Source organism: Mercenaria mercenaria, chromosome 4 (genome assembly GCF_021730395.1).
Source record: "Mercenaria mercenaria strain notata chromosome 4, MADL_Memer_1, whole genome shotgun sequence".
NCBI lineage: Eukaryota > Metazoa > Mollusca > Bivalvia > Venerida > Veneridae > Mercenaria > Mercenaria mercenaria.
Window position 1 is genome coordinate 71423979 of NC_069364.1, and position 22194 is coordinate 71446172.

The 22194-nt window shown below is 36.4% G+C and overlaps 1 long non-coding RNA gene across 1 annotated transcript in view; it reads left to right on the top strand.

Annotated features, from left to right (window-relative positions):
- The window catches only part of LOC123552107 (uncharacterized), an 83699-nt gene that overhangs the window by 23539 nt on the left and 37966 nt on the right, over positions 1 to 22194 (top strand). The window contains exon 2 of the long non-coding RNA XR_006686557.2: positions 14788 to 14929. This is a non-coding gene — a long non-coding RNA (uncharacterized LOC123552107). The remainder of the gene's footprint in view (positions 1 to 14787; positions 14930 to 22194) is intronic.

Below are 22194 nucleotides of genomic sequence, written 5' to 3' on the forward strand. Positions count from 1 at the left end.
TGGTTTTATGTACCGAAACAAACTTTCACCTTTACCTTGACCTAGTGACCTACTTTATCATTTTTGATGGTGCAGGCTTCAAATTTGGACCACATGCATAGTTTTGTATTCCGAAATAAAATTTGACCTTCATTTTGACCTAGTGACCTACTTTCACATTTCTCAAGCTATAGCCTTCAAATTTGGACCACTTGCATAGTTTTGTTTACCGAAATGAACTTTGACCTTAAGATTGACCTGGTGACCTACTTTCACATATCTGAAGCTACAGGCTTCAAATTTAGACCACATGAATAGGATTGTGTACCGAAACAAACTTTGACCTTGACATTGACCTAGTGACCTACTTTCACATTTTTGAAGGTACAGGCTTCAAATTTGGACCACATGCATAGATTTGTGTTCTGAAGTGAAATTTGACCTTCATTTTGACCTAGTGACCTACTTTCACATTTCTCAAGCTATAGCCTTCAAATTTGGACCACTTGCATAGTTTTGTTTACCAAAATGAACTTTGACCTTAAGATTGACCTAGTGACCTACTTTCACATATCTGTAGCTACAGGCTTCAAATTTAGACCACATGAATAGGATTGTGTACTGAAACAAACTTTGACCTTTACATTGACCTAGTGACCTACTTTCACATTTTTGAAGGTACAGGCTTCAAATTTGGACCACATGCATAGACTTGTGTTCTGAAGTGAAATTTGACCTTGATTTTGACCTAGTGACCTACTTTCAACTTTCTCAAGCTACAGCCTTAAAATTTGGACCACTTGCATAGTTTTGTGTACCGAAATAAACTTTGATCTTAAGATTGACCTCGTGACCTACTTTCCAATTTCTCAAACTACAGTCTTCAAACTTGATGCACATGCATAGTTTTGTGTACAAATCACTTTGTCCTTGAAATTGATCTAGTGACCTACTTTCACATTTCTCAAGCTACAGCTTTCGTATTTAGACCACATGCACAGTGTTGTGTACGGAAATGAAATTTGACCTTGAGCTAGTCAGTAAGTCTTGAAATTTGGAACACACAAAAATGGCACGTTGGTGGGCGCCAAGATCACTCTGTGATCTCTTGTTTTAGCTCTTATAGGCAATATACCAATAAAAGAAATTGTTCTTTGTTTCATATAAAATTCAGCTACTTCACAACATTTTTTTTTACAGTTTCTAGATTTTCACTCCGTCGTAGACCTATTTTCCACAAGATATCCATACATTTGCTTCAAGAAAATGAAAAGAAAAAGGGGTGTTGAATAGTGTGCAGTGAAATGCAAGTCAACTGAAGTCAGGTACCCTCATATTGCCGCATTTCAGAAAGCGGTCCGCAGAATAAACACCCTACTTTCCTTTTCAAGTAAACAACTCGAAAACATGCGAATATTAGCATGAAAATTGTCCTATTTTATGTAAAATTCATTCCACGAGTGAAATAATGCCCATTTGGCTCCTGATTTACGCGCAAATGCGCGAAAAAATGGAAAAATTAGGATCTGTTTATTAGGGACTTCTTTCGACTACACCACGGAAGCACATTTTTCACCGAATTACTGCATTATAACCTCATTACCCCGTGCGTTATTACGCTGTAATGAGAAACAAGAAATGTCTTTAAAATGACAAACGGCGTAGAGGTAATATAAATTAATGCACCGCATAGCATGGGGATTTATCTTTTATATATCACAAAGAAATATTCAACACTCAAAAGAAAGTGAAAATTCGCTCTTAACAGTGAAGTTTACATTTAGTGTTATCATACCTCTTTCAGCGAATATCATTCTTTGCAAAATTTACGGGAAACCGTGACAGTGACGTCATTCACCGCGTTCTCGCACTGGCTTCAGGATTTTTTTATTTGTGTGCCCTCCACGCAAAAACTTCACGGTGTCGTGTTGCATTTTTCATTACTGCTCATGAACAGACTCGATCAAACCGAGTCTGCAATTTTCACTGTTTTGCCTTGTTTTCGGTGCTTCCAAGGGATCTACTTTTCAGATTTTATTAACGCTTCCTTTATTGTTTTAAAAGTGTTTTTCAGTTGCATGTACTATTTCTCAGGGTTTTTTCTAGCTAATTTGGGAACATAGCCTTTACCCCCAAAATTGGGAATTTTGATGCGTAAATGTTCCAAATTGGGAAATGTTTAGTCCCATAGGATAAAGTAAGGGTGTGTTTAAAGACATTTCTCATACACTTGTTTCACATTTTAGAACATCTTTAACATACTTCCATTACAAAATTGTCCATAATTTGGTCAGTTTTTGTGCAATTTTGATGAATTTTTTTTAGAATATAGATTGGGAATTTAGCACTCGTTTTGGGAAAAAAAACATACTTTTTGGCATTGGGAATATAGCCGAATAACGGCTATAAAAACGGCCGAAAAAAAACCCTGTTTCTTATTACAAAAAAGGAGTAAAAAAATCATGTTGGCGCGGTTTACGAATTTCTGAGACTGATTCGGGGTGCTCGGATGTTCATGCAGACAACCAGTCTGCGGCATGTACATAAACCGGAACCGGAAAACATAAAAAAAATGCCTCAGTATATGCAGACAACAAAGACAAATAACTATATACAGTCAGGGGTGTAACTGTTTTAAGTTATGTAACCTATTTCAGTTACTTTTTCAAGCATTTTATAACCTGTATTAGTTATAAAATGTGAGTTCACTCAGGTAAGTTATTCAAAAAAAGTCTTTTTGCTGTTCTCACAAAGTGACCTATACAGTGAGATAAGTAGCAATCTGTGGTTAATCAAATTCTCTTTTAGTCTGATCATGACCTGATAAGGATGCTAAGAATTTTATGGCTTTAAACCTTTTGCGTAAAACTTTATCAGCCTTTCGTAAAAAAAATTACTGCATAGCTGGAAAGATAAGAGTTCAAGGATGCAGGAAATAATTGCATTAGACACATTCAAAATGAGGAATTGGCACAGGAGGGCTTTGTAATATTTTATGATAACTGAAACAAGTTATGAAAATGTAAGCAATAACTCAAATGGGTTATAAACTGCAATAACTTGAAACAGTTACACCCCTGACAGTGACTGATATATGGATGTTACCGTCTCGGGGGATTTTCATCCCCAGCGCCTTGCGCCGTGGATAAATCCCCTATTAATGTTTGGCGGAAAATTCAGAATTAAACAGAATGTACAGACGGAAAATATTTGGATATGCATATAAGAACACATTATTCATTTACAAATATTTCAACTAAGCAGCAATTTTAAATGATCAAGAGGTATCCTTTCAGTGATAGAAGGTCAAAATGATTTGATGTCCTGGGCTGATTCTGAAATAATGTCATGTTGGGTCAGAATCCCCTAAAAGTAACCCCCTAGCACAATATGTCGATCAGCGTACACTTAGTTGGACTGGAAAAGGCTAAAGCAGTTGACATGTAAATAAAACCCTAGCTTTTAACCCTTTACCACACAGAGCAGAAGCCAAAGTAACCACCTTTACATAACACTGATAAGAGATAATCAATAATCAATAATCTGTATATGGCTGATAAGTGTGACTGTCTTACCTGAACAGAGGTGTTGGCATTATTTTGTGATTACACACACCTATGTTAAAAATATCATTATTTTAATATTTTCTATAAGTTTGACATTATTTTTGTCAATATAAAGTTTATAGCAATTTAAATTCTCTTTCCGATGATACAAAATTCATTGTAGTTTCTCTTTGAGTTTCGAAGATATAAAGTGTTAAAGTAAGGGAAATATATTTTTAGGCGTAAAATTCTGTTTTGGATTATTCATATACAATTTCATTAGTTTGATTTATAGTTAATAAACTCATCTTCCGAATTGGAATCGGTAAATATTTATATAAAAAACAACAACCATCAAACTGAATAACACTACATAAATAACGGATCGTAAAATTTCTGAAAGTGCAAAAAGATCGCTGACATCGAGACTCGTAACCGACTAGAGTATTCTTGTGCTAAAATTTAAAATATTTTTAGATAATATTACGTAATATATTGCTGATCAAACGTCGGTACATCACGGGTGACTTTCGCTGCAATTAACTCTTGGGGTGTCATAAAATATTCGGAAGTCGGGGTCCTTCTGTTTTGATTAACACTTCCCGTTATGTAAGGCCATAAATTCCAAGCCATCGTATACACAAATTGTTGTTTAGGGGAAATCCGCATGTATCACGCGTGACCTTCATGACCTAACACATTTAAAAATACTTAGATGTTAAATGGTTGTTATTTTTAGAACGAGGTAGGTAGGCATTTTTTTTTTTTTTTTTTTTTTTTTTTGGTAACATTTACTAGTTGGTATATGATAGTTATTTACAGAATACTCTGTAAAAAGAAGACAAATCAGTGTATGTCATAACAAAGGATGAAATTAAAATACAATTTAAACTTTCTTACTTATTACTTTGCTTACTTGAAATATATGTGGCACTTAGCATATCGCAACTTAAAAAAACAAAGAATTGACCAGCATTGTCCAATAAAAAATTTTGGGGCACAGCATTTTAAGTGAGTAGGTAGGGAGACAGCAAACAAACATATTTTTAATTTTGGCCTAATATATGATGGAATAGTGATTTTTAGCTCATCTGATTTTTTTAAAAAAATGATGAGTTATTGTCATCACTTGAGCGGTTGTCGGCGTCTGCGTCGGCGTCGGCGTTGCCTGGTTAAGTTTTATGTTTAGGTCAGCTTTTCTCCTAAACTATCAAAGCTGTTAATTTGAAACTTGGAATACTTGTTCACCATCATAAGCTGACCCTGTATAGCAAGAAACATAACTCCATCTTGCTTTTTGCAAGATTTATGGCCCCTTTTGTACTTAGAAAATATCAGATTTCTTGGTTAAGTTTTATGTTTAGGTCAACTTTTCTCCCAAACTATCAAAGCTATTGCTTTGAAACTTGGAATACTTGTTCACCATCATAAGAAGACCCTGTACATCAAGAAACATAACTCCATCATGCTTTTTGCAAGATTTATTGCCCCTTTTGGACTTAGAAAATCAGTTTTCTTGGTTAAGTTTTATGTTTAGGTCAGCTTTTATCCTAAACTATCAAAGCTATTGCTTTAAAACTTGCAACACTTGTTCACCATCATAAGTTGACCCTGTACCAGCGTTCGACACTAACTTTTTTGCCAGGTATCCCGAAGGAATACCTGCTGGGAAATTTAGGAATCCCTGCTGAAAATTAGGAGTCCCTGATAACAAAATGTGGTAAGAACATGAAAAAACTAAATTCAAACAAACACAACTGTTTACAGTACTACATGTATTTTATTTCCACTTTATTTCCATTTTACATCAATGACAACAATAGCTTGTATGACTTTTGCTGTAAAAGAATAATGTCATTTCTGTCCAAGTCCTCTTCCCCCTCATCTTCACTACCATCGCACTCCTCTGTCATTTGTTGTAGTTCGTCTAAATGTATGCCGCCTAGTTCATTCCCCCTTATAACCCCCTTATTAGTAATCATTTTTTTGACATAAAAAAAAAATTCCGAAGTCTCCCTTAAATAAAAAAAAATTTAAAAAAAAAATGTTCCGACGTACCTACCCTAATTTTTTGAGCATGTTACCAGATACAAAGATTGTTTAGGCCTTATTAATGCAACTCCCAGACTTTATCTACAATTAGTACATTGGTCATAACAGATTTTCTTAAACATTTCATTTTAGTTGTTTTATTTTGCACATTGCCTAAAAGTGGGTGGGGTTTAGTGTTTGCATGCTTTTATTATCAGCAAATTCTTCTAAATAAGAGCTGCTTTGGCAACAGTGATCATATTTTTCGTAAATGCAGACATTTTATTGGCTTTTTATTTTAGTTTGTACTGGAAAAATCTTGTAAGAAATGATAAAAATGTTCGAAATTGTCGGTCTAGAAAACGAGAGACAAATACGAAAAACAAAAGTAACAGCTAAAGTTCTTGAAAAGATAACTGTTTTAACTTTATTTTCTCATCATACCACGTATAATTTCTGCTTATTTAATTTGTTTTGCCCAAACAAAGCCTCGGCAAGGATAATAAATTTGTTATAGACCGTAACGGCCGACCGGCTTATGTAATCGTATCGAGCACACAAAATAATGGTACAAACATGATAATCTAAGGCTGCATTGTTTATCAATTAACATGTAAACATTGATCAATAAACACCTTTGATAATGACAAGGCATATTGTACTAAATACAAACCGCGAGATAAGCACGTGTCATTTGGCGCGTGGCGTGACCGACATCTGTCGGTAGCTAATTAACATACTACGCTCCGCCTACTGCCATATTTCCGCTTGTGCTGGCGAACAATATTGAAATTCACTGGGGTTTTGATTGACAGGGGGCAGAACTATCGAACTTGGAACGCATCTAAGTAAATTTCCGCGAGTCAAGCTGACGCACGTGCCGTAATTTATGCAGGTAAAATACGAGTTTTTCTCGATTTTCGCAGGTCAAAACCCGGGACCTCGGGTCAACTGAACGCTTAGCTTAGCAAAAGAGCGATGTTTGAGCGAACAAGACTGGGGAATTTCATTTTTTTAGAATCATATTTTATCTGAAAATCAAGAGTCCCGACGGAACACCGAAATTGTGAACTTTAGGATCCCTTGCGGATTTTTGGTGTCCTCGGGATCCCGGGACACCATTAGTGTCGAACGCTGTGTACAGCAAGAAACATAACTCCATCCTGTTTTTTGCAAGATTTATGGCCCCTTTTGGACTTAGAAAATATCAGATTTCTTGATTAAGTTTTATGTTAGGTCAGCTTTTTCTCTTAAACTATCAAAGCTATTGCTTTGAAACTTGCAACACTTGTTCACCATCATAAACTGACCCTGTACAGCAAGCAGCGTAACTCCATCCTGCTTTTTGCAATAATTATTGCCCCTTTTGGACTTAGAAAATCATTTTCTTGGTTGAGTATTATGTTTAAGTCAACTTTTCTCATAAACTATCAAAGCTATTGCTTTAAAACTTGCAACAGTTTTTCACCATCTTAAGTGGACACTGTACATCAAGAAACATAACTCTATCCTGCTTTTTGCAAGAATGATGGCCCTTTTTAGACTTAGAAAATCATGAGTAGGACAATATTTCTATTACACAAAAAAAATCAGATGAGCGTCAGCACCCGCAAGGCGGTGCTCTTGTTAAATTTAATTTGCACATTGTTGTTTGCATAGTCACTTTTATGCCCCCACTTTGGGGGGTGCATATAGATTTGCTCTTGTCCGTCTGTCTGTCCGTCCGTCCTTCCGAAAATGTTGTGTCGCGCGTAGCTCTGAAAGTATTTGACGTAGAGTCACAAAACTTTACAGGAATGTTATTCAGCATGTGTAGTTGTGCACCTGGGGTTTCGCGTCCGGATTCATTCAGTCATGTAGAAGTTATGGCCCCTGACTTTGTAAAAATTGGTCATTTTAATGTTGTGTCGCGCCTAGCTCCAAAAGTATATGACCTATAGTCACAAAACTTTACAGGCATGTTGGTCAGCATGTGTAGTTGTGCACCTGGGGTTTCGCGTCCGGATTTATCCAGTCATGTAGGAGTTATGGCCCCTGACTTAGTAAAAAATCGGTCATTTTAATGTTGTGTCGTGCATAGCTCCAAAAGTATTTGACCTAGAGTCACCAAAGTTTACAGGAATGTTGGTCAGCATGTGCAGTTGTGCACCTGGGGTTTCGCGTCCGGATTCATTCAGTCGTGTAGGAGTTATAGCCACTGACTTAGTTAAAAGTGGGTCATTTTAATGTTTTGTCGTGCGTAGCTCCAGAAGTATTTGACCTAGAGTCACCAAAGTTTACAGGAATGTTGGTCAGCATGTGCAGTTGTGCACCTGGGGTTTCACATCCGGATTCATTCAGTATTGTAGGAGTTCTGGCCCCTGACCTGGGAAAAAATTTGTCATTTTTGGCCCCTGACCTGGGAAAAAATTGTCATTTTAATGTCATGTAGTGGGGGCATCTGTGTCCCATGGACACATTTCTAGTTATTATGAAATTTGAAAATTTTCAGCTGACCTACTGGCCTCCATTGGTTATGTAAATGAGGCTCCAGTGGGAAAAGACCCCTGGTGTCAAAGTATGTAAGGAATAACTCAGTTTCGTGAAATAATAACAAAGAATTGCTGCTTCATTTTCACGAAGAGCATGAATTTGCTGTGTGTGCGAAACCGCGTACAGTCGGACACCAGGTACACTGACTCTACAGTTAAAACCAGCCACCACTCATTCATCAATAAGCGAGGTACGCAACGGGGGAAGAAGTTAACTTTCGATTTCTCCAGCGGTGATAAATTACTAAAAACTTTAAATTAAAAAAAATATATCATTTTAGTTTAGGGTAACAAAACTACTAAATATGTTCCATTTAATATGTGCCTTCTGATCATCAATGTCATTTAAGACATAATATAAAATGGTTTATCTTCTCAGCACGCACCTGTTCCGTGTCCCAATTACTTACAGAATCTAGGTCAAAATCCATGTTATTCAGCTAACTCCTAAAAAAATGCAAGGATGTTGAGGTCAAATGTATTTATTTATATGCTGGTCTGTACTCTTCAGACAGTCAGACACTCTTTTAATGCTTTACACTGCATTGGGGAAGAGGACATAGCCATTTCCAAAAGTGCAAGACACAAAATCAAGTATTTTACTTTTGAAATAAGCTTCTACCTACCTGTATCTATCTGTATCCAGGGCCGTAGTATTAGCTGAAGCTTTAATGGCCCCTCTTGTCAAGTTCCTCTTCATAAAATCCTCTTCTCTAAATAAGGATTAGTAAAATTAATGTTCTCTTACTGCGCTTAACAACTAGGCTTCCTTAGTATTCCAGTTCTCTTCATTTAGCAGACTTTTAAACTGATTAAGATTAGTTGCAGAAATTGTCTCTTCCGTTAAATTATTCCAAAAAGCAATTGCTCTCTGGCTGGAGGAATTTAATCTCGCATTATGTTTACACTTTTTGCTTTTAAACTTCAGAAGCTTATAGGTTATAATATAGTGCTCAGTAATTTGGTTAAAAATGTACCTCCTTGGTGGGTGCCCCGTGGTATAGTTGAAAAAAAGTCCCTGATAAATAGAAGTTTTCCACCAACACCTGGGGTGCCATCCCCACCCCCAGCTCCAACAACTGCTCTTGCATAACCATTTTGCGTCATCATTGTACATAAAAAATTATGGCCCATTTTCTGTCCAGTTTGCCAGGAACCTACCTATTGTAAAAATTACTTACAATCTCTTTCAGTATGTGCACAAGTTGTAAGATCTTTTTAAGTCTGCATGAACAGGCTATAACAGATCAATAAATTCCATCATTTTTTGTGAAATTTATCTGAGTTAGATTGAAAGAAAAATCATCTATTTTAGCTGGCTCAATGGCTATGTAAAATTCCTATGTAAAACTGAGATTGTCGAAACAACACGAGAAATACGCGGAGATCAAATACAAATTAAGAATTTTGAAAAGATGTCTGTTTAAAGTAAATTATATGTAAAGTATCAATGACACTCAAAAGCGTGTACCAACGAATGCATGGAAATTTTCGGGATATGTATTTGGTTCTGTATTTCGCTGTTATTTATATAATACAGATATTTATCAATCGAGGATATGTCAGTGTAAATGAGCTGAGAGTTACTTTTCTAAGAAAATGTTTTTTAAACTGTACATGCATATTTGGTTCTGTATGTCGCTGTTATTTATATAATACAGATATTTATCAATCGAGGATATGTCAGTGTAAATGAGCTGAGAGTTACTTTTCTAAGAAAATGTTTTTTAAACTGTACATGCACCTATTTTTTGTCCGCCATATTTTCTTCAGTCAATGAAATATAGAGGATAATCATATTTGTTTGTTTCAGTGAAATATCAATTTTATTTCACAAGTGAGCATCAAAAACTGATATTTTCACTAGTGTCCTAGCCACGAGTGAAAATGACTTTTTTTGGTGCTCATGAGTGAAATAAAATTGATATTTCACTGAAACAAACAAATTTTTTTTTTATTTCATGTGTAAAACTCTACTTTTGTTGCGTAATCTATAAAATGTTGAAAATTGCGGGAAAGGTCAGCAGAAAGCATAACACAAATGACGTCATTTTAACGACGTCATTGTTATTATGGTCCCCGGTATTCACAATGCTCGGTATACAATTGGACTTCAATCGCGACGGAGGACCGGAACTAGTTCGGCAAAAACAGTGAAATATAAAAATGATAATCTACTGTTTCAAAACTGTGGATTATCACTTTTATTTCACTGAGAAAACTCTAAATTGACTGGAAAACATAAAATAAAAAGGATATTTACCTTAGAATTCCTCATTGTATGATACGATTCATTTTCTAATCTAAATAAAGTATCACCTTTTAGCTCACCTGAGCAATGCTCATGGTGAGCTATTGTGACCACGCTGTGTCCGTTGTGCGTGCGTCCATCATCAACAGTTGTGTTTAAAAGACTTCTCCTCCAAAACCACTGAATAGATTCTGATGAAACTTGGCATGGAATGTTCCTTGGATGGTCCTGTACCAAAGTTGTTCCACTTGGTTGCACAAAGGGGCCACCAAAGCTAAAAATAGAAAAGTCTCCTAAACCGATGGTCTGATTTTGAAATAATTTCACACAAATGGTCCTTGTGTGACCCTCTACCAAGATTGTTAAGATTATTTTGATTTGTCAAAAACATGGCCACCAGAGGGCGTGGTCACTTTTCCCTATGTCATTTGTATATTTTGGGAACTTTAACAGTGATTTTTTTCTCAAAATTGTGAATGGGTCCGGTACCAGAAAAATTGTGAAAATTAGCGTTGTTTTTCTCAAAATTGTGAATTTATTAATACTTTGTGAATCAAAATGTTCAATGATTGGATATGAATATATGGGTGTAAAAATATGGGTATTTAAAACTTACATTCATATTTTTATTTCAAAACAAAATAAATTTTCAAGGGTCAAAATCAGATTTTCAAGAGTCAAGATCAGCTTTTCAGGGGATCAACGAAGCTATACTTCTGCTCCAACCATTTTCTGGCCAACATCAGCAAATTGATAATGGTATACTGCTATAAATGTAACTTCCACAGACTTTATCTAAAACAAGTCCGTTAGTCATGATAGAATTTTTTAAGCCATTCATATTTTAGCAGTCTTATTTTGTACATTGCCTAAAAGCGGGTGGGGTTTGGTACATTTGCATGTTTTTATCATGTTTATTCACAAAAAAATGCTTCATAATAAGAGTTGTTTTTGCAGGAGTAATCATATTATTACTAAATGCAGATTTTTATTGGCTTTTTATTTCGATTGTACTAAAAAAACTTGAAAGAAATGTTAAAAATGTCGGAAAATCACGGTCGCGAAAATGGGTGACAAATATGAAAAAACGAAAGCAAACATTTAAAATCCTTGATAAATACTGGTTTTAAATTTCATCTTTTCACCAGACCTATTCAGTACTTCTAATATCTGCTTAATTAAAACATTTATGTTTTATTTTGCCCTTGCAAAATACCTTGGCAAAGATAACAAATTAGTGTAACGACTGACCGGCTTATTTAATCAAATCAAGCCCACAAAATAATTATTTTGAATTGGTAACACATATAACACAATACAGCATTAGCTGTTACCGCTAATTAACAAGAGGTACAAACACGATAATCTAATGTCACATTGTTTATCAATCAACTATTACACATTGATGATGACCACGTGTCAGTCGGTGTGTGGGGTGATTGACATCTGTCAGTAGCTAATTAATATACGAGGCTCTGCCTACTGCCATGCTTGTGTCAACAAACAATATTGAAGTTTACTTTGATTTTGATCAAAGTTGACAAGTGGCAGAACTTTCGAACTTGTGACACATCAAAAAGAATTGACCATATGCCAGGCTCCGCCTACAGGTCACGTGGTACCACAAAATACTAAACCTCCGACATTTAGATCGATAATGGCTGCTACTGCTACTTTACGCGATATTTCTGAAGAGATTGGCGAGAAATTTCTGTCTTATTATGTGTATTTAAAACATTTAGATGAATTGAGAGAAAGCACTGTTTGGAGTCTTACATTGATAGTTTTAGGATTTTCCGACATTCGGGGACAGAATTAGTTGAGAAAGCATGTATATTCAGAAGTCAAAAGAAGATGGAAGAAGGCTACATGACGACAGTTACTGATGATATCTATTGTTGAAAGTTTTGTGTTGCTTCTTTAATAAATCACTAACAAGTTTATGCGTGTTTTTATTATTATAAAAATATTTGTTTATCATTCAGTTTGATATTTTCTTAGTATTTTCTCGACTTGTACTCTATCAGTACTTATGCCCCGTGTGCAAAACTGGAAAAAGTGCATTGAAGGATAATGATACATTTACATTTTAGTTATAAATAGCCCTTCTCCCTCATCCTAAAAAGAATTCACATCACCGACGTCTTTCCACGTACATGTTGATCGAGGTAACTGAAAAGTTTGGGCACGAATATATATAATAATGTAGCATTTTTAGTTCATAGTTTTGCTACTTGAACATTTTGGCACTTCCTCTTCAAAGTTTCTCATTATATGTAAATGCCCAATAAGAAGTGTTATGGCTTAGAAATAAACCAACAATGCCTAGTTTACCTTTGGCCTACGATGTGTCTGTGGAGCCCGTAGACTGCCCGTATACTCCTTTCTGTATGGCTTCCATGTGGGGGGGGGCGGGGGGCGGCAGTGCGATTTTCGTACGGATTCATGGGCTCCGCAGCCTCTACGATTTTGTTTAGCGAAAAGTTATACATATCTGTATTAATCGAAAGCCTGTAGCCCGTAGACATGTCGCAGGTGGCATTGCACAATCACTGCACGGGCATCGTTAGGAGGCCACGTGCTGATCTTGAAGCCAACGCACGATATTCCGTGGACATAGTGCCTAAAAGAAATCATACTGAGATTGTAGATACCTGAGACCTTCGCACAGCCCTCGCGCAGCTGCCACAAGGTTCCTGCTTGCTGCAGTACCAAATGAAATCGCACGGATATTGAGCAATCATCACGCGGCAACCCTACAGCGGCCACATCATTTCCGTGCGGCGGCCTTGATATGGCATTACATTTTTCAGATGGTTATATATATTGGTCATCTCCAGCACGTAAGATTTCCGTTCGAAGCTTACGGTGACTGCAAGGCAACTGAACTGATATTGCATGATTTCCATATAATCTCTGCGCAGCGTCTGTAAGAATTTCTCCCGGCTTGTACAAAAAAAAATTTAGACTAATTTATCGCACAGCGCCCGGGGCAGCGGTCAAATGTGAATTAGGAGAAAGCTAGATATATTAATACCATTGTATGTACAAATACGTGGTAATTTCCGTCGATTTTATCCACTTTCAGTTGTCTGTGAGGATGTCCACAAGTCTTAATCCAGCAAAGACACTTCTCAAAACTTTACTTAGGTTTTGGAAAAGAGATAATCTAGACATTCTGGGAAGCGACTATCAGACTTGCAAAGTCCCCACTGACACCCTTTTACCATTTCTAATAAGTTTAACTTGTATATATAATCATTTTCAAAAGGAATTTATTAGTTGTTTTTATCATTGTTGAGATCGCAATGTCGGAGGGTAATATTTACATTAACACCGTCTAGAGGTGTGTGTCGAATCTAGCGCATTGATTGGTTGATCGTTTATTGATTTATTGGTTTGATTGACAGCCGGCATTTGGTCAATTACCGCAAGTCAAGCAGACGCACAGGGCATATTATATGTGGGTCAAATATGAGTTTTTCTCAGTTTTCGCGGGTCGAAACTGGAACCTCGGGTCCACTGAATGCTCTTCTAACATTTTTCTACTATTTCTAAAGGTTTTCACAGTCATTGTGAATGGGTCCAGTGGACCCAATTTGAAAGTTGTGAAAGACCATCTGCAATTGTGAATGGGTCCGATATTCGTTACTACTTACGGTATATAAGGAAAAAAATCGCTGTTTAAAAATCTTCTTGACTGCTGGCCTGATTTTAGAATAATTTTTACACAAATGCATGGTCCTGGTGTGACCCTCTACCAAGATTGTTCAAATTATATGGATTCGTCAAAACTGTTTGACTTGTGCCTTTGAAACTTTGAACACCTGCATATCATCATGATTTCCATCTGTAGACAAGAGTACATAACTCTGTCAAGTATTTTGGCAGAATTATGGCCCTTTTTTGGACTTGGAAATTGGTTCAGTTTTCGTACCAGTCAACGTTTTGTCAAAACTGTTCGACATGTAGCTTTGAAACTTTGACCACTTGTTTACCATCATAGTCTACATATGTAGGCAAGACTGCATAACTAGGACAAGGACTTTAGTTTAGTTACAGCCCTTTTTTGACATAGAAATTAGTTAAGTTTCACATACCATTCCATATTTTGTCTAAACTATTCAATATATGGCTTTGAAACACTTGCTTACCATCATGGTCACACATTGCTATATAGTGCAAGACGTATCCAAATCCATGAATTGTTTCTCTTATTATTTTTCTTCTTTTGTCTGAAAATCTCTGGTAATGTTTTTTTTTAATGGTAATGTCAACAGACAGCTCTTGTTTGCATTATCTGTCCGTCATTCTGTCTGCGTACTGTAGGATATATTTAAGACAAGTGTTTAGGTGATAGCAGGTCTCTAATATGTAACTTAAATTAGAATGAGAATATGTCAAACCTAAATATGGAGATGCTAAAGACATATTTTTTTTGTTCTTTTAGCAGCAAGATGAGAGAGATGAAAGAATAAAGAGTAGGAATTGGAAAAAAAAGAGTCAGGAGCTGCTATTCATGAAGGACACAGAAAAGGAGACAGAACAAGAAGGTTGTTCTTATAGCAAGGACACAATTAGAAAAGAAAAAAGTAAGAGAAGAGTGATAGTAGGCAATTTTTTATGGTTTTAAGCAGCTCATTTTCAGACAATGCTTGTTCCAAGGTGATTTATTTTTTGTGATATAAAGGTCACTTTGATTGTATTTTGGCAAAGCTTGGACTTAGAATGCAGTTTAATTTGGATGGAAATTACTATCTCCAAAATTTATGCAGATCTATGCTTAGTTAGAACTTTACAAAGATGTTGGGTGCAGTTGATCTGGATCACACCATCAAGTCCCATAAACCAATTCTTAGAGAAAAAGTCCATTTTATTGACAAGCCTTGGAAATGTTGAGTGTGCTGTCATGAGGCAGCTCTTGTTGAAGCTTCTACTCGGGGTTCATGTCTGGATAAAATGTTTTGGAAAGTTGAACAGCTGTACTTCTAAAACTTGAATTGAATAGCGTCTATGGGCACTTTATGAAAAATGTTTACTAATCTGTGTAGGGGAAAAAAGTAAAATTTTGATTGAAAAAAAAGTCTGAGTGCCAGTGGCCAGTTTTCAATTTTCAACTTGGTATTAAACTGATTAGCTACATTGTAGAGACATTGCTTCTGCTATTTTATTAATCCCCCGCCGTGGCGGAGGGATTATAGGAATGGTCTGCGTCCGTCCGTCCTTCCGTCCGTAACAAAATCGTGTCCGGTCCATATCTCCTAAACCCCTTGAAGGATTTTCATGAAACTTTGGTCAAATGATCACCTCATCAAGACGATGTGCAGAGCTCATGAGTCAGCCTTGTCGGTTCAAGGTCAAGGTCACAACTCAAGGTCAAAAGTTTGAGCCTGCCATTTTGTGTCCGCTCTATATCTCCTAAACCCCTTAAAGGAATTTTATAAAACTTCGGTCAAATGATCACCTCATCAAGACGATGTGCAGAACCCATGAGTCAGCCATGCCGGCTCAAGGTCAAGGTCACAACTCTAGGTCAAAGGTTTGAGCCTTCCATTTTGTGTTCGCTCTATATCTCTTAAACCCCTCGAAGGAATTTTATAAAACTTGGGTCAAATGATCACCTCATCAAGACGATGTGCAGAACCCATGAGTCAGTCATGCCGGCTCAAGGTCAAGGTCACAACTTGGGGTCAAAGGTTTGAGCCTTCCATTTTGTGTCCGCTCTATATCTCATAAACCCCTTGAAGGATTTTCATCAAACTTGGGTCAGACGATCACCTCATCAAGGCGATATGCAGAACTTATGAGTCAGCCATGTCGGCTCAAGGTCAAGGTCACAACTGAAGGTCAAAGATTTGAGCCTTCCATTTCGTGTCCGCTCTATATCTCCTAAACCCCTTGAAGGAATTTTTTAAAACTTGGGTCAAATGATTACCTCATCAGAACGATGTGCAGAAATTATGAGTCAACCATGCCAGCTCAAGGTCAAGGTCACAACTAAGGGTAGAAGGTTTGAGCCTTCCATTTGGCGTCCACTCTGTATCTCCTTAACCCCTTGAAGGATTTTCATCAAACTTGGGTCAAATGATCACCTCATCAAGAACTCGTGAGTCAGCCATGTCAACTCAAGGTCAACGTCACAACTGAAGGTCAAAGGTTTCAGCTCTGTATCTCCTAAACCCCTTGAAGGATTTTCATGAAACTTTGGTCAAATGATCACCTCATCAAGACATTGTGCAGAATTCATGAGTCAGCCATGTCAGTTCAAGGTCAAGGTCACAGCTAAAATCAAAGGTTTACCCGTTTACCCTTTCCCTATCCATAGCAGTGGCGGGGGATTTAGCTGTCTTTCAGACTGCCTTGTATAAGGTAAGTATGCGGCTTGAACACACATCCTCTGAATCAGACTCGATGCCACAATCATGAGGCCACCGTACGGGAATAAATAGCATATTGCCAGTCATTTTTAGCTCACCTGAGCACAAAGTGCTCAAAGGTGAGCTTTAGTGATCGCCCTATGTCCGTCGTCTGTCCGTCCGACTGTTAACACTCTAGAGGTCACATTTTTGGCCCAATCTTAATGAGACTTGGTCAGAATGTTACCCTCAATAAAATCTTGGACGAATGCGATATTGGGTCATCTGGGGTCAGAAACTAGGTCACCAGGTCAAATCAAAGGAAAAGCTTGTTAACACTCTAGAGGTCACAATTTTGGCCCAATCTTAATGAAACTTGGTCAGAATGTTACCCCTTAATGAAATCTTGGATGAGTTCGATATTAGGTCATCTGGGATTAAAAACTAGGTCACCAGTTCAAATCAAAGGAAAAGCTTGTTAACACTCTAGAGGTCACATTTTTGGCCCGATCTTAATGAAACTTGGTCAGAATGTTACCCTCAATAAAATCTCGGATGAGTTCGATATTGGGTCATCTGGGGTTAAAAACTAGGTCACCAGGTCAAATCAAAGGAAAAGCTTGTTAACACTGTAGAGGCTGCATTTATGACTGTATCTTCATGAAACTTGGTCAGAATGTTAATATTGATGATTTTAAGGTCCAGTTTGAATCTGGGCCATGTAGGATAAAAAACTAGGTCACCAGGTCAAATTAAAGGAAAAGCTAGTTTACACTGTAGAGGCCACATTTATGACCATATCTTAATGAAACTTGGTCAAAATGTTAATCTTGATGATCTGTAGCTCAGATTCAAATCTGGGTTAGGTGGGTCGAAAACTAGGTCACCAGGTCAAATCAAAGGAAAAACTTGTTAACACTCTAGAGGCCATATTTTTGATGTATCTTCATGAAACTTAGTCAAAATGTTAAACTTGATGATCTTTAGAACAAATTTCAATCTGGGTCATGTGGGGTCAAAAACTAGGTCACCAGGTCAAATCAAAGGAAAAGCTAGTTAACACTACAGAGGCCACATTTATGACCATATCTTAATGAAACTTGGTCAGAATGTTAATCTTGATGAGATTTAGCAGACATCCCAACTCTCCCGATCCGATCGGGTTTCTCCCGATTCTGGTTGTAAAACCTGATCATCCCGATCAGAAGTCTCAAACTCCCGATTAAAAAAAACAACAACAAAACAACATAAACAACAATGAAAAAACAAAAATTATGAAATAATCCACTTCTTTGCGCCTATCTGATACTGTATGTATCACTACTGATCGAGTCTGTAAACAACACTTTTCGGATATTTTCGCACCTTATTCTACCTGTGCTGATTATTGTTTATTACACGATTCAACAAAGCCAGGTGTTGATTAATGTGTCACAATTGAAATTAAAATCCAGACATTAGATATCTAATTTAATTCAATCAAATTTAGATCAGAAATTATACTGGCTTTACCTTTTTCTGTAACTTTTTGAAATCGAAAGTAGATGGTCGCCGAGTCAACCTGCTAGGTTTTAAAACATTTCTCTTAAAATCATTTTGAGAAGAGGAAATGTCATGGTAAATTTTAATATCACTTACTATTAAATGCTGTTAAACTGTCTTTGCATCATAACAATTTGTCAAACACATCCTTTTCACTGGAGATTTAGGCAAATCTACGAAAGTGTAACAATACCCGGACATTCAATTTTGGGTAACAGGATTTTGATCAATAAAAGTATTTGAGCGAGGGGTTTTAAATACTGGTTGACAGGGATGAGAATCAAACAGTAAATTTTCTATTGCTTGAACTTTTATTCTTTTAGCTATATACATTTTGTTTTTACAGTTCTAACAGCTGCACTGTTTGTCATGTAAAATTCACCTGGGAAGTCTTCTTTCCAACAAAAGAAATAAAAGTGCAGGTTTAATTCTCAGTGGTGTTTTGAATTTAGACATAGTGCTTAAAGTGCCATAACTATTTAATTTTGCACAGAAGGCTTCATGTATTATTGTTCCAAAACATTAAAAATGCATGAATAATAAGATATAGACAAGTGAATGTTTTAAGACTAGTGATTTTATAAGGGCAAACAAGTTTATATTATCATTAGATTTGTTAAAAGCTTCGTTATCATGAACATAATTACCGCGGTATAAAATCTCCCACTTGGACACCTCAATCTCCCACTTTGGAAAGCAAAAACTCCCACTTGGCATTCAGAAAAAGTTGGGATGTCTGGATTTAGGCCAAGTTTAAATCTGGCCCAGGTTGGGTCAAAAACTAGGTCACTAGGTAGTATCAAAGGAAAAGCTTGTTAACTCTCTAGAGGCCACATTTATGACTGTGTCTTCATGAAACTTAGTCAGAATGTTAAACTTGATGATCTTTAGGTCAAGTTCGAATCTGGGTCATGTCGGGTCAAAAACTAGGTCACGGTGTCAAATCAAAGGAATAGCTAGTTAACTCTTAGAGGCCACATTTATAACCATATCTTAATGAAACTTGGTCAGAATGTTAATCTTGATGATCTTTAGGTCAATAGGTCAGGTGAGCGATACAGGGCCTTCATGGCCCTCTTGCTTTAAGGATAATAAAAAAACACCATTATTGACAACATTCAAAATTTACGGCTACCCCCTGCTGATTCTGGGATGGTGTAGGGTAAAACTTGATCATCTTGATATGACCATGTGCCTGATGCAAGAACAATAAATCTACCCATCTTATGTTTGGAATTATCTTCCTTTATTCAATATGCATCCTGATTCCGTGTCTGGATTGTAACTTTGTCATTCATGGATGGATTTGAAAAGTCTTTTCACCAATGGTCTGCATGACATGAAAATTTATTATGTACAAAAATTTTTAATCATTCCTGCTTATTCTTTGAATTATCTCCCTTTGTTGAATGTTCATCCAGATTTCTCGTTCTGTCTGTAACATTGTCATTCATGTATGGAAAAAAAACAACTTGGCACCGATGGTCAACATAGCATGATGATGTGTCATGTGCAAGAACATAACTCTATCTTTCTTTCCTCTGTAATGTTGCGGTTCATGGATGGATTTGACCAAGCATTTACCTAGTTATTACTTATCACTTACCAGTTCCATTCAGATGAAGCAGTATTGGGGGAATGCACTTTTTAGCCTTTTCAAAAAAAACTGGTTATTAGATTGGCAAATGTCTTTCGTTGGGCAGGCAGGTGGGCGGCGTCAACTTTCGGTTTCCACTCAGTAGCTTGAGTTAGCAGTGACCGATTCAAATGAAACTGGGTATATAGATAACTTTATATATATAGAGACAGAGTTTGGGATTGCATATGGGGTCATTAGGGTCAAGGTCTATCTGTAACGTAACACAACACGAGTCTATTCATTTTTGATGTTTATTTAAACAGTATTATATTTCATACATAACTTTCATAATTCATTTTGTAACTTCTTAAGTCTGATCTTAACAAGTGTCATATCTAAAACCTAACTTAATCTTAATATCTACAGAACCCATTTCCTAGGTCTCAGTCTGGACAACTGGCCTAAGCCTGGTCTGTCTTAGACCCTTTCTGACTATCCGAAATATCTAAAACATCAATATATAGCAATTCTCTAACATCAGTTATATGCACTGTCTGACAATTTGACATATGAAACGTGAGGGTTTGATATAATAAACAATTACATAAATGCACCATAATTCAACTTGACACATGTGGAAAGCTTATTGATGTACTTCCTGACCTAAAACAACTTAAACAGATAAAATAATCTTTGATTATTTTACACTTTTATTATTTTACAATTCTTGCTAAAAATAGAAAAAAATGGTTTCCACTTCATAACTTAAATTTGCATTGATATATTGAAATTAAACTTGGCCTATAGGTAGCTTATAGAAAAAACGAGGTTTGGATAGTATATGGGGGTCCATGGGATCAAGTTCAAGGTCAACATAACTTAATTGATCTTCATACTTAGAAAACTCCACCGTGGGGCAGTGGTCTAGAGTGTCGGGCCAAAGCTACTTTTTGTGCTGTAGAATGGATGGGTAGCAGTTTAAACCCCACTGAGATGCTATTTTTTTTTTGTGATAAAAAGGTCATTTTAATGCCATTGTGTCAAGGTCAAGGTTACTTAAAATAGATTTTTTTTTCTCAATTTGATCATCAGAAAGATGGTTTCTGGTTTATAACTTTAGTTTGGACTTATTTACTGTCACCAAACTTGGTGTACAGCAAGCTTATCTGAAAAATTAGCTTTGGATGATATTTAGTGTCACTGTTACTAGAAATAGAAAAATGGCTTCCACTCAATATCTTTAGTTTGATTTCACCTGTTGTCAATAAACTTGATGTGTAGGTAGCTTTTATCAAACACAAAGGTTGGGAATGTATTTGGGGGGTCACTTGGGTCAGAGTCAAGGTCACTGTCACTAAAAATAGAAAAATGGTTTCCACTCAATTCTGCTGAAGTTGAAAGTGCCCGCCTGCTTACCTCAATATGGAGAGCGCAGATCTACGGATCGCGGGGTTGTGAGTTTGGTCCCAGGGTGGGAAATAAACTTTAAATACTTACCCTTTTAACCGTCCTCATTGGTTAAAGTTTTTGATAAAGTCAGATATCTTTTGACTTGAAACTTAAAATAGTTACTTAAATCAACATCTACATCAAGAAAAACAATCTCTATAACTCTAGTTTGAATTTTGACAGAGTTATGCCCCTTTTTGACATTTTTCTTAATTAAAAAAAAAAAAAATGGTCAAAGTTTTTGATAGTCAAATATCTCTAATACTATCAAAGCTTTTGACTTGAAACTTAAAATAGTTACTCACTATCAAAGTCTACACCAGGAGAAACAATCCCCATAACTCTGGTTTGAATTTTGACAGAGTTATACACCTTTTTAACTTTGATTTATTTTGTTAAAAGTTTTATCAAGTTTTTACTGGCAAAGCTCTGATTCAGAGTCAAGCACTGAGAATTGTCGAGCGTACTGTCTTACGGACAGCTCTTGTTAAACAGAATCTGTTGGCATGATGCAAAGTTTGAAAACCTGTTTTTTGTGGAATTTCAACGTTTCTTGTTCAAAAGTAGTCTTTTCTTTAACATTTTTTCGCTTTTGTGCTGACACAATTGTTTTAGTCAACTTTAACATTAGGGTCACAACTCATTTGTCTGGTTTTCTTGTTTCAAATTTCGTCAGATTAATGGTTGACCTACAGCTAATAATAGAAAAGCCCTCTTCAAACTTGTAAAGAAAAAAAACTGACTTTTGAGTACAATGAATTATTCTGATGTTTTAACATGGACATTAGAAAAATGAATGCAATAAGGTACTAAACATGTTGATGGTCTTGTCTGGGGTCTTCCCTTGAAAGTTGCCATATGACCTATGATTATGTTGGTGGGACTTTAAACGCATCAAAAAATAGTCAATCTTGTTAGGTCTATCCTTTGG